Source organism: Rutidosis leptorrhynchoides, chromosome 5 (genome assembly GCF_046630445.1).
Source record: "Rutidosis leptorrhynchoides isolate AG116_Rl617_1_P2 chromosome 5, CSIRO_AGI_Rlap_v1, whole genome shotgun sequence".
Classification (NCBI taxonomy): Eukaryota; Viridiplantae; Streptophyta; class Magnoliopsida; order Asterales; family Asteraceae; genus Rutidosis; species Rutidosis leptorrhynchoides.
The window spans coordinates 365,673,785-365,688,662 of NC_092337.1; the positions used below are offsets into that span (position 1 = coordinate 365,673,785).

Below are 14,878 nucleotides of genomic sequence, written 5' to 3' on the forward strand. Positions count from 1 at the left end.
GCACATGTTAATAAAGTCGAAAAGAAAGAAAAAGAGAAGTGCATCAACGACGTGCCTGTGGCAAGAGATTTTCCTGAAGTTTTTCCGGAAGAGTTGCCGGGATTACCTCCATTTAGATCTGTGGAATTTCAAATAGATTTAGTACCAGGAGCTGCACCAGTGGCTCGTGCTCCATATAGACTTGCACCGTCCGAGTTAAAAGAACTTCAAGATCAGTTAAAAGAATTACTGGATCGTGGATTCATACGACCAAGTACTTCACCGTGGGGAGCTCCAATTTTATTTGTTAAGAAGAAAGATGGATCTTTTAGGATGTGTATAGATTATCGTGAATTAAATAAGTTAACTATCAAGAATCGGTATCCACTACCAAGAATTGATGACTTATTTGATCAATTGCAAGGATCATGTGTTTATTCGAAAATCGACCTAAGATCGGGCTATCATCAACTACGCGTCAAAGAAGAGGACATTCCGAAAACTGCTTTTCGGACACGTTATGGTCATTACGAATTTTTGGTCATGCCGTTTGGGTTGACAAATGCGCCAGCTGTATTCATGGACCTCATGAATCGAGTTTGTAGTCCGTATTTAGATAAGTTTGTTATCGTTTTCATTGATGATATTCTTATCTATTCCAAGAGTGAGCAAGAGCATGAGCAGCATTTAAGGTTGATATTAGAGTTGTTGATAAAAGAACAGCTATATGCTAAATTTTCTAAATGTGCTTTCTGGTTGAAAGAAGTGCAATTTCTTGGCCACGTTGTTAGTAGCAAAGGAATTCAGGTTGATCCAGCAAAAATTGAAGCCATCGAAAAATGGGAGACTCCTAAGACACCAACGCAGATACGCCAATTTTTGGGTTTAGCCGGTTATTATAGAAGGTTTATTCAAGATTTTTCCCGAATAGCTAAGCCGTTGACAGCGTTAACGCAAAAAGGGAAGAAATATGAATGGACCTCTGAGCAGGAGAGTACATTTCAATTACTAAAGAAGAAGTTAACTACGGTGCCTATTTTATCGTTACCAGAAGGGAACGATGATTTTGAAATATATTGTGACACTTCGCGACAAGGTTTTGGTTGCGTTCTTATGCAACGGAAGAAAGTTATTGCATACGCATCCCGACAATTGAAGATTCACGAGCGGAATTATACGACACATGATCTAGAACTGGGAGCAGTTGTGTTTGCATTGAAGATATGGAGACACTACTTGTATGGGGTTAAATGCACTGTGTTTACTGATCATAAAAGCCTTCAACATATTTTTGATCAGAAACAGCTGAACATGAGGCAACGTAGGTGGGTCGAGTTAATAAACGAAAATGATTGTGAAATTCGTTATCATCCTGGGAAAGCGAATGTGGTGGCTGACGCACTAAGCAGAAAGGAACGAGAACCAATTCGAGTACGAGCGATGAACATAAAAATTCGCATGAATCTCAACTCACAAATCAAAGAAGTTCAACGAGAAGTACTTACTAAAGAAAATATAGGAAATGAAATAATGAAGAAGTATGAGAAGCAACTCGTTATACGGGAAGACGGAATTCGATATTTTGCAAACCGTATTTGGGTACCAAAGTTGGGTGGATTAAGGAAGTTGATATTGAATGAGGCACATAAGACAAGATACTCGATACATCCTGGAGTTGGAAAGATGTACCAAGATCTTAAGACACATTATTGGTGGCCTAATTTAAAGACAGACGTTGCAACATATGTTGGGGAGTGTTTAACTTGTTCCAAAGTCAAAGCAGAACACCAAAAGCCGTCAGGGTTACTTCAACAACCAGAAATCCCAGAATGGAAATGGGATGGTATTACCATGGATTTCATCACGAAGTTACCAAAGACTGCCTGGGGATACGACACCATTTGGGTAATTGTTGATCGTCTTACCAAATTTGCACATTTCTTGCCTATAAAGGAAACGGATAGAATGGAAAAATTATTACGATTATATATAAAGGAAATAGTTTCAAGGCATGGAATACCTATTTCCATTATATTCGATCGTGATAGTAGATTTACCTCAAAGTTCTGGCAATCACTACAGGAGGCCCTAGGAACTCGTTTGGATATGAGCACCGCATATCATCCGCAAACCGACGGGCAGAGTGAAAGAACGATTCAGACTCTTGAAGACATGCTCAGGGCATGTGTGATCGATTTTGGAAACGGATGGGATAAATATCTACCATTAGCAGAATTCTCGTATAATAATAGTTATCATGCGAGCATTAAAGCTGCACCATTCGAAGCATTGTACGAAAGGAAGTTTAGATCTCCTATTTGTTGGAATGAAGTAGGAGATCGACAATTAACTGGTCCCGAGATCATACACGAAACGACTGAGAAGATAGTACAAATCAAGGAGAGATTGAGAACGGCCCGTAGTCGCCAAAAGAGCTACGCCGATATCCGAAGGAAACCATTAGAGTTTCAGATCGGTGACATAGTTATGCTAAAGGTGTCACCTTGGAAAGGTGTAATACGTTTTGGAAAAAGGGGTAAACTGAACCCAAGATATGTAGGCCCGTTCAAGATCATCGAACGCATTGGACCGGTAGCTTATCGACTCGAGTTACCACAACAACGCGCCGGAGTACATAATACATTTCACGTCTCGAACCTTAAGAAGTGTCTTGCAAAGGAAGACCTCACCATTCCTCTAGAAGAAATCCAAGTTGACGAGAAATTACAATTCGTAGAAGAACCAGTCGAAATCATGGACCGTGAAGTTAAACAGCTCAAGCAGAGCAACATACCGATCGTTAAGGTTCGTTGGAATGCTCGAAGAGGTCCTGAGTTTACTTGGGAACGAGAGGATCAGATGAAACAAAAGTATCCACACTTGTTTCTCGATGACGCAAAATAGGTACAATTTTAAAATTTCGGGACGAAATTTATTTAACGGGTAGGTACTGCAATGACCCGCACTTTTTCGATCGTTCTATACTTATAAGATTAATATTTACATAAATTAAACCTTACCAACATGATAAGCAATCCAAATTGTTGAGATTTACGTTTTTGAAATGAGTTTTTACACAACGTTTGACCGTCTAGTTTGACCGATGATATCACGAACTATATAACATATGATAATTATACGTTTATGTATATATATGTATATATACATATTTAACATGATCTAAGGATGTTTTAATACCTCATTTTGTATTAATAACAATAAGTTATAAGTATATTTTGAAACTACTAACTTAAGTTTTCAAAACGATAACCATACGTAACGTTATTTGACATAAATACTTATGACCTATAATGTTTATACATATATCGTATATGTAATGTATTTAATCACTTTTAAGGACTTAAATACATAAAACAATATAATTATATTCACAAAAGATAGCTATATTTGAATCCTCGTTCCGTTTTCTTAAAGATTTCTATACGTATATCTAGGGTATATGTACCCGTATCATACCTAGCTTCTATACGTATTTACTATTGGTATATACACATCAAATCACCACCAACCAGACCTTGTTCATGCCTTATGTATAAGGTAATTAGAAATTGGATGCTAGCATTGAATGTCATACAAAATAACAAAAGGAAAACTTGTCTTTGTCTCCCCCCATTCACGTTTTTTTAAAGGGCAAGGAGTACTCCATTTTGATTCATTTTCACTTCCATTTTCTAGCTAAACACACACACTTTCATGAGCCTTAAACCCCTTAACCATCTCAGCTCACAACCATGAAGATCTAGTTCCAAAAACATCACTTAATCATCATAAGAAAACCCTTACAAAAACACTTCAAGAATCCTTCCAAGAACACAAGTTTACTTCCAATCTTTCATCCAATTTCATCACTCTTTTGGTTCTAGGTTTTTACTTCTATTTTATAGAAATCTTGTCCAAGTAACTTGAGGTAGTAACTTTGTTCATAACCTTATTCGATTCATATATATATAGCTATCTTATTTTATGGTATAAAATTTTAACAACAAGAACATAGTTTGAATGTTTTCAAACTTGTTTGCAAACTAAATAGATCCTTCTAACATAACTTTTAAAATACTTCAAGACCTGTAATATATCATAAATATATGCTAATTTAACAAGGTATAACTTGGTTTTTCAAAGAACACCTTAAAAACTGAATTTACGACGTCGGAATGCAACCGGGGGCTGTTTTGGGTTGGATAATTAAAAACCATCTTGAACTTTGAATTGGAGGTTATATTCTGGAAAAATTATATTTCTTATGAATATGTTAACACATAAAAATTTCATGATTTAACTCAAAGTATAAGTATTTTTAGAAAAATAATCATTTAAGGTTGTTTACATGATGGAAAATGATCAACTTCATAAGTTTCACCAAAGTTTGACCTATGACCTGTGATTTCGAATACAAACTAAGGTATTTACAGTTCATATTCTTAAAGAGGGACTCGATCTAAGGAAGTGGCAAGTTGAACCAACGAAAACGGAGTTGTAACGAAGAAACTATGACCAAAACAAAATCGGATATCCAAAACTAGTTTAGCCACGAAAATAATTGGAGAAAAATTAAATAAATCACATCTTTCTAAAATAACTTGATATTTTATATATATGTACTCATAATTTAATTTTATATATTTCAGGATCACCCGTAAACAATACGAGAAGATTAATCATAAGATCCCATGATTGTACGCAACACGTCATTTGACAACACCGGTACCGTGGGTCAAGATTAATCCCGACCAATACGAATACGATGGGCTTTTATTTATTTCGATGGGGGTTTTATTTATTTATTAAACACCTAAATATGAACCATTAAAATTGAATTACTAACATCGGACTGCTAACTACGGACTAAGGAATTATTAAAAGTATTAAAAGTATTATAAGTATATATATGTGACGATTGTTTAAAAAGAAAAGGTATTGATATATTATATATGGATAGGTTCGTGATATCAATCGGAGACCAAGTCGAAATTACATATCTTCAAGACAAAAGTGAGTATATAGTACCACTTTTAAACTCTAAATATTTCGGGATGAGAATACATGTATTTTATGTTTTACGTTATGGACACAAGTAACTGAAAAATATATTCTACGTTGAGTTGTACCACTGGCATACTTCCCTGTAGCTTGGTAACTATTATTTACAGCGGTATTGTAAACGCGAATCCTGTTGATAGATCTATCGGGCCTGACAACCCCAACCGGACTGGACGACCAGTATTCAACGGTTGCACAGTACTTCTTTTCATGACTACACTTGGTACGGTGTAGTAAGATTTCATAATAAAGGGAATATGCGACGTGATTAAATGTTAAGTATGGTTATCAAGTGCTCAACCACTTAGAATATTTTTATTAAAATGTTTACATATGAAATCTTGTGGTCTATATTTATATCGCTGCCGGCATTAAACCTATATCTCACCAACTTTATGTTGACGTTTTAAACATGTCTATTCTCAGGTGATAACTAAAAGCTTCCGCTGCAACATGTTGAATTTAAGCAAGATCTTGTGTATGCATATTTGTGTCAAAAATAAAACTGCATATCCGAGGAGTTGTAATGTAAAATATGCTAGAAATCGTATTGTTATCATCACATGTAAAGTTTGTAAGTCTAAGATTATCGCTAAATGATAATCATCTTTATATTGTCTAAAGCTTGTATTATCATAAGAGTTATGGTTTGTAATGTAAAATAAATGCAGTTGTTCTTTTAAAAATGTCGCATATAGAGGTCAATACCTCGCAATGAAATCATACGTTATCTAACTTGTTCTTATGGTTAAGGACGGGTTATGACAGATGCGGATGTTGTTGTTGGTGGTGGTAATGATACTGTTGACGTTGATGATGGTGGTACTGTTGATGCTGGTGATGCTGCTGGTGCTTGTAACCTTTGTACCATATTCTCTAAAGTTACCACTCGAGCACGAAGCTTGTTGACTTCTTCTACTACACCGGGATGATTGTCGGTTCGGACGAGCGGACGAATAAGATTTAGAATGTGAGATAGTATATAATCATGACTAGATACTCTGAAAATGAGAGAGAAAATGGTATTACGAACAGGTTCGCCGGTAAGTGCTTCAGGTTCTTCGCCAAGAGGGCAATGTGGTGGATGGAAGGGATCACCTTCTTCTTGTCTCCAATGATTGAGGAGGCTACGAACCCATCCCCAATTCATCCAGAATAGATGATGGCTAATTGGTTGATCCATTCCGGTTACACTATCTTCGGAGTTCAGGTGAATATCCATATCGGAATAGCTGTCGGAATTTAAGGAATTTGAACTAGATACGGGATCCATCTTGTATAATTAGGGAGATTATTTTTGATATGAATTAGATTATAGAATTTAGTTTGGTATTCATCAATACATAATTTACATATGTATATATAATACCAAATTCCATAAATCACGGAGAAATTTTCGGAAGATGTCAGGAAAAGTTTACAGTATCCGATATGCTAAGTTATGTATTAGTAGATACGCTGAGATATGAATTTTATCTACACACTATTCATGCAATAATTGCAGTTAAACGTGTCTAGACTTAAGAATGATAAGCATGTAATTTCTGACAAGAAATGATAAGTAAAACTTTTGACATGTAGACACAGTCGAAGTCCAGACTTACTAATGCATTCTAACAACTATCAGTTAGACACACTCATGCAAGACCTGGTTCACTAGGACCAATGCTCTGATACCACCTGTGACAGTGGGGACGCATCCCACTCAGTGCCTTCCCAGCTAACCGCCTGGTGATCACTGGGCGTACCTCAGACACTGATTTTACGGCCCGCCTCTCGGCAACGTACAGCCAACCCTAATAGGGACCGCGAGGAGTAAGAGTCAATGCTTCGTCACAGGTAACACTGTGAGAACCCCCTCTACGATTAACCCGCTAATAAACGGCATTAAACCAGCTCTGATACCAACTGTGACGATCGCTCCAAATCCATATGGACGAACACGTCATTCATTGATTTCATTGCGAGGTATTTGACCTCTATATGATACGTTTTGTAAACATTGCATTCTTTTGAAAAGGCACACCATAAATGTATATTTAAATCAAAGGTTTTCGACATCTGATGATTTCTACATATAGACAATCACCGTATATAATAGTTTACAATAGTACTTTCGTTGACAATGCAGTCAAAATAAGGTACATGGTGATGAATTGGTGAATGCAACGTTTTCTTGAAAAATATGCCATGTAAGACTCCATGCACATAGCTTGTATATCATAATAGCAAACAGCGGAAGACTTCTAGGGAACCTGAGAATAAACATGCTAACAAGTGTCAACACAAAGGTTGGTGAGTTCATAGTTTGTATGTTTCGCATAATCTGTATATAAAGATGGATCACAAGATTTCAGTTGTTTCATCCAGAAACGTTTATCAAAATATTCTACAAGATTGAGCACCCTGGTAACTAAACTTTAACGTCTATATAATAAGTACCCCTATTTTAACATACATGCAAACAACATGTACAATACACGCAAACCAACGTGTACTAAACTCAAATAGCATACGTCTGTTTAATAGTTCAGGCTAGGGTTTCTATACCTGGAACAGACGGGGATGTCAAGCCCTATGGATCCATATACTACTACTCGCGCCCACCAGTTCTTATAACTGGCAGTTACTAGTTACCAAAGCTAAGGGATTTTCGGTTCAAACTCGGTGTAGAATTTAGTATGTACTTGTATCCATTGCGTTTAAAATAAAGTGCATGTATTCTCAGCCCAAAAATATAGATTGCAAAAGCAATTAAAAAGGGAGCAAATGAAACTCACCTTAGCAGCACATAAAGTTGTTCATCTTAATGTGACCGAAACCCGGAATATCAAATAATCGTAGATCTCAACCTAGAGAACATATGTTGGTCAATAAATGTCTATCAAGCTAGGTCTGGTCATAGTGTATCACAACCCTAATGCTCGAGATCGACATACAAAAGTTTATCAAAAGTCATTTCAAAAAGTCATTCTGACTTTAGTTCAACAAAACGAGACGTGCCTTATATAAGGATTCATTTACTCGGTTGGTAATATTTAAAAATCCATTTTATCAATCTCGTAAACAAGTTGTTTAAATCTTAATTGTAGATTCAAAAGCAATTTCAATTAACGGCAATCATAATTCAGTTGCTTACATCTTTTAATCCGTTCATCGAAACTATTCGATATCTAAATGAAAAGTTATTGATTTTTCGCTAGCTTTCCAAAAACATGTATATCATATACCTTTTACCAGTAATATATGTATTTAATTCGTGATTCATTATAAACTGTTTAGCGACGAAATTTAGCATACAAGCATGTATAAATATATATATATATACTCGAGCACTAGACATGGATACACAATTATTATGTAAAAGATAAAATATAAGTACTTACATATCAATATTGAGATTCAATATTGTAGGAAAGTACGTAGACGTAACGGAGATGATAAACACTAGTTTTGACTTGCAAACAAAACCCTTGAACAATACCCATAACCTCCTTAGTAATAACCCATATTTTCCTTAGCTCTATCCCGCTCGAAAACCCATTTTTGAAAGTGACACGCTCATAACCTCGTCGTAGTATTTTATGTATAATACTAATTATTAATAATACTAATAATAATAAGATTAATAATAATATTAATCTTAATAATAATAGTAATAATAATAATAATAATAATAATAATAATAATAATAATAATAATAATAATAATAATAATAATAATAATAATAATAATAATAATAATAATAATATAACAGAAGGAGTAATTGTGCTACAAATGAACAAAAATCGTCGAAATTTATAGATGTTTGCTGGGATCTGTCACCATGCGATCGCATGGCTCCCATGACCAATTCCCATGCGATCGCATGGATTGGTTTTACAGCTCGCAATGTTTTATCGTGTACCTCGTCGACATATATTATAATCGTAAATTGAATTTAAAATTTTAAAAAGTCGTATTTATTAAATACTTCAGGGGTATTCTATGTAACTTATAATTAATAATTTCTATCATGTCGTTTTCATGTGAATAGTAAATGAATTAATTTAAATTTAACTATTTAAGCTACACGTTGTACGTTGTGCTTTACAAATTGTACATTATTAATTTAACTTTGTTTCTTAAAAAAAAAATACAAAAATTATATCATAAAAATAAAGTGACTTAATACGTAAAATTTTTAATTTGAAATAGCATCGTTTAATAGTAAATTTTTAATCATTTCGTATATAAATATTATTCGCATGATTCCATATATATCGAAAACTCTTATATTTATTAAAATATGTATATAATACATGTTATGACGTTCGTGAATCGTTGGACAAACAGGGTGGTCAACCGTTATATATAAAAAAATCATTTTCAAAAGTTTCAAAATTCATTGCTTATCATGTCGAAAATATTAAATCATATAGAGAATTGGTTTAAATAAGTCGAAAAAGCTAGCAAACTTGGAAGTATTCTTGATTTTATGAAACTAGAACTTATAGAATTTATGAAGAACACTTAGAACTTGAAGATAGAACTTGAGAGAGATTAATTAGATGAAGAAAATTGAAGAATGAAAGTGTTTGTAGGTGTTTTTGGTCGTTGGTATATGGATTAGATATAAAGGATGTGTAATTTTGTTTACATGTAAATAAGTCATGAATGATTACTAATATTTTTGTAATTTTATGAGATATTTCATGCTAGTTGCCAAATGATGGTTCTCACATGTGTTAGGTGACTCACATGGGCTGCTAAGAGCTGATCATTGGAGTGTATATACCAATAGTACATACATCTAAAAGCTGTGTATTGTACGAGTACGAATACGGGTGCATACGAGTAGAATTGTTGATGAAACTGAACGAGGATGTAATTGTAAGCATTTTTGTTAAGTAGAAGTATTTTGATAAGTGTCTTGAAGTCTTTCAAAAGTGTATGAATACATATTAAAACACTACATGTATATACATTTTAACTGAGTCGTTAAGTCATCGTTAATCGTTACATGTAAATGTTGATTTGAAACCTTTAAGTTAACGATCATGTTAAATGTTGTTAACCCAATGTTTATTATATCTAATGAGATGTTAAATTATTACATTATCATGATATTATGATATATTAATATATCTTAGTATGATATATATACAGTTAAATGTTGTTACAACGATAATCGTTACATATATGTCTCGTTTCGAAATCATTAAGTTAGTAGTCTTGTTTTTACATATGTAGTTCATTTTTAATACACTTAATGACATGTTTACTTATCATTTATCATGATTAAACATAGTGTATCAATATCTTAATATGATTCATATGTATTTAGTAAGACGTTGTTATAACGATAATCGTTATATATATCGTTTCGAGTTTCTTAATTCAATAAACTCAATTTTATGTATATAACTCATTGTTAAAATACCTAATGAGATACCTACTTATCATAATATCATGTTAACTATATATATAATCATATATATGTCATCATATAGTTTTTACAAGTTTTAACGTTCGTGAATCACCGGTCAACTTGGGTGGTCAATTGTCTATATGAAACATATTTCAATTAATCAAGTCTTAACAAGTTTGATTGCTTAACATGTTGGAAACACTTAATCATGTAAATAACAATTTCATTTAATATATATAAGCATGGAAAAGTTCGGGTCATTACAACTTACATGTTGGATGCTTGAGAACCTCTAAAGAAGACCAATGTTTAATTCTCACTAGCTACACTTTTAGGCCTTGCGTTCAAAAAAAAAAAAACTTTTATAGTTTTGCATTTTAGGGGGTGGTCAACAATTGTTGTGCCCGCCAAGAATACCTACGGTAGAATGCTGCAAATTAGTTGACACGGTGTTGCTGTTGACGTGGGAATGTAGGATAGGGTAGGGTGATTTAACGTGCGGTATTGAGATTGGGCTCATGATGGTCGACTAGGTTTCGAGATCAGAACCCACTATGATACATTTCCTAAACTCACATATGGCCCGGGCCTATACGAAAGTAACATAAGCATAATCTATAGTTTGATCGAATTTTGATGAAAAAGTTCTCTTAGAGTATATTTAGTTATTTGATAACATTAAAATTGAGTATATGTTTGAGCTCTTAGATTGTTAAATTTATACACTATAAACTTTGGTTTTCGTTCTCATAGTATTTCTCATAGTATTTCGACTTATTTTTACCCTTGATATATTATCAATGTGCTTTCGGGACACTCGAATATTCGATCACCTTTGCATAAAAATAACCCTCACAAATCGAGAAATGGTTCAAAAAGTATGTTAGGAATTGTTTAAATTGATGTATATACCCTTTAACTAATACAAATGTATATACCCTTTAACTAATACAAATGTATAATTATTATTAGTTATTAGTTATACATATCAAACAAAATTTCTGTAATATTTGTAATACCATGATATATTAATTGCATTCATCCCTTTAGAATTGTTTTTAGCTTTGTCATTCGAATCCCCTGAAACTCTAACTCTCAGTTTCATTTTTCCTTGCTCTTAGAACTTGTTAACTCTTTAATACATTTGTGGGATGATAAATCATAGTTCTTGAAATACTAGTTATCCGCACTTGTCTCGCTTTTTATGATAATGCAGTAATATATACTGTCCCGCTCTTTCTTTTCAGGTCGCAGTAACATATTTACGGATACTGTACTTTTCTAAATGTAGGAACAAAAAACACTGCTTTCAATCGCTCTTATAACTGGAAACAATAAACTGTTAAAATATCGCTTACCATTATGATTATAATTATAATAAATATTATAGCTTAAAATTGTCAATTTAATTTTTAATGCAGTTTTCGGGGTTCTGATTGTCGTAGGAGTTGTGATGATAATGATTGTATTAATCTTGCGAAATATAAATACATTCAAATCAAGAAGGAAGACAATGAATCATGTCAATATAGAAAATTTTCTGAAGAATCATGAATTCTTGGCTCCCAAAAGGTACAAATATTCTCAAGTTAAAAAGATGACAAACTCCTTTAGTCAAACTAGGACAAGGTGGCTTTGGTTCTGTTTACAGGGGAGAGTTAAGCAATGGAATCCTTGTGGCTGTGAAGGTTTTAAGCGAATTAAAAGGTAATGGTGAAGATTTCATTAACGAAGTAGCAAGTGTTGGCAGGACCAGCCATGTTAATATTGTAACTCTTGTGGGATTTTGTTGTGATCGACATCAAAGAGCTTTAATCTATGAATTCATGCCTAATGGATCCCTTGAAAAATTCATATATGATCGCGATTCTTCAAGTGATAGCCAACTTGGGTGGGAAAAGTTGCACCACAAGCAATTGGAATTGCTCGTGGCTTAGAGTACTTGCATAGTGGCGGTAACACGCGTATCTTGCATTTCGACATCAAGCCCCACAATATTCTTTTGGATCGAGATATGTGTCCAAAGATATCTGACTTCGGGCTTGCTAAGCTATCACATGAGAATAGAAGCATGGTTTCAGTGTCCCATTTGAGAGGAACACCAGGGTATATTGCACCTGAACTTTTTTCAAGAAGTTTTGAACAAGTCTCTCATAAGGCAGATGTCTATAGCTATGGAATGATGGTTCTGGAAATGATCGGAGGAAGAAAGAATATTGAGGTTGAAGTTGATCATACAAGTGAAATATATTTTCCTCATTGGATATACAAAAAGATTGAATTAGATGAAGAACATCTTGGATTAGATGGAATTATAGGCGGCGAAGAAAATGAGATGGTAAGGAAGATGATTATCGTTGGCTTGTGGTGTATACAAACAAATCCATTAAATCGCCCGACAATCACTAAGGTTTTAGAAATGTTAGATGGAGACCTTGCATCATTGGAAATCCCCCCAAAACCATATCTTACTTCTCCATCAAGATATGGGGGCTTCCTATCTCCTATTTCCTCATCTACCGATTAATTACATCATTAATGTTCGTATTTAGCATTTTGAAATGTATTGTGTATTTACATCTATTATGAAAAAATTTAATGTTATTATACTTATAGGTTTCATGATGTTAATTTTATGTGATGGTGTAATATAAGTTGATGTAATTATTAATTAGTTCAAGAGTAATTTGCCAATTCCAAATAATATAAAACCATATTTAAGACAGTATGAAGATTAAACATAAAACCCATTGAATCTGTAATTCTGTGTATATATATAAATAGGCAAATAGCTTCTGGATGCTTGATCTTACTTCTTACATGTTAACAAGCTATTATAACATGAAAGTACCAGACATGTTCAATGTTTAGGGTTAACCAATATTATCCAAGCCCAACAACCGATTTTAGCACAACAATTAGCCCAACAACCGATTTTAGCACAACAATTAGCCCAACAAGAAGTTCAAGCTCAACATGAATCTTTTATTACCTAACGGGTCAGCAACAATTACATTGGGCCTTAACTGTTTTCCTTTGAGCCGCTGCATGCCTTCACAACCCAACATTCCCATGAAGATTATTTGAGTCTTCGAACTCCTCTAATGTAATAGCACGCACGGTGGCTTGTATCCGATCATTAATCTAACAAAGGTACTCTCTCCAATGACATGCAAAAATTTTAGTTGATTTAAGATAGATATTTATAATAAATATCAATCTTGACATATAAGATATAAGTTTGATTGAATTTATTATAATAATTACGAGTGACCGAGTGTAATAAATATGAGTATTGGAGAGTTTAATGATACTTAATAATTTTTTTTTACAATTGAACAATTATTTTAAAACATATATAAATTGTAAGTTAGACATTTATTTTAAGATGGATGGAGTATCACTTTATATATAATCAAACGTAAAGTTAATGAGATATGCTCATTGTAAGATTTTTCATAAAATCTGAAAATTTAAGGGGAAAAAGTTCTCAAACCGACCCGTTTGACAAGTTTAACTTTTTTGGCGTGTTTGGATCTGAACCCGTTTGGTCCCAAACCCTTTCCGGAACATTTTAACTCTTTAGATATTTTGATTTTTTCAGATATATATACTTGTTTAGGTGTTTCAAAGAAGAAACGCAAGGGTGACAATTGATGACTTAAGCAAAGACCATGGGGAGTCAACGTTGGAGTCTTCACACTTTGTCTTTACCAATTATGTCAAAATTAGGCAAAATATTTCCTTTCAGGCATTTAGCGTATCGATTTGCCACTCAACTTGCTTTAGTTTTATAATTTTTCTCTTTTAAATATAGAAAAACTTCCAAGTCAACCGCTTGGTCTGGATCTCTTTATGCAAACATATCTAGTTATATAAGACCGGTAGCAACGGGTCGGATATTGCGTAAATTACACACTTTATTATTCGTAATATTGGTTCCTATTTGTACGTTTCGAGGATGTTTGAAGATTTATTAGGCGTTATTTGATCAAAAGGCGACTTTCATTTTTTGGGGTTCACAAGCGCGCGCAACAAAAGCTGGGAGGCCACTCTTTAGCGCATTGAATTGGCGCTTAACAGTAACATGCGCCTCTTTCAGTGAAACGCCCTTGACTTGATTAAAAAAAAAAAAAAAAAAAATTAAATTAAATAGTGAGAACACATATAAGTAAAATAAGTATAACTACCGCACCTAGTTTACACATACAAGCAACGCAAAGCAAACTACCGCAAAAGTAACGGATTCGTAGTCATACTACCGATGTGGAGATTGTACACTACAATCACCATTAATTTCTACCGCAAGCCTTGACTACTTTCATAGTCTCGGACAATTTTACCACATTGGAAATTCACTCCCGAAACTCATATGTCATTGTTTACATATTGTGAACAACTGAACAAGAGCATACAAACCCCATTTAT

General features: G+C 33.7%; 1 pseudogene; it reads left to right on the forward strand.

Moving 5' to 3' along the window:
• Window positions 1-13,094, forward strand: part of LOC139846929 (LEAF RUST 10 DISEASE-RESISTANCE LOCUS RECEPTOR-LIKE PROTEIN KINASE-like 2.4) — a 38,742-nt pseudogene extending 25,648 nt beyond the window's left edge.
• Window positions 13,095-14,878: the final 1,784 nt, after the last annotated feature.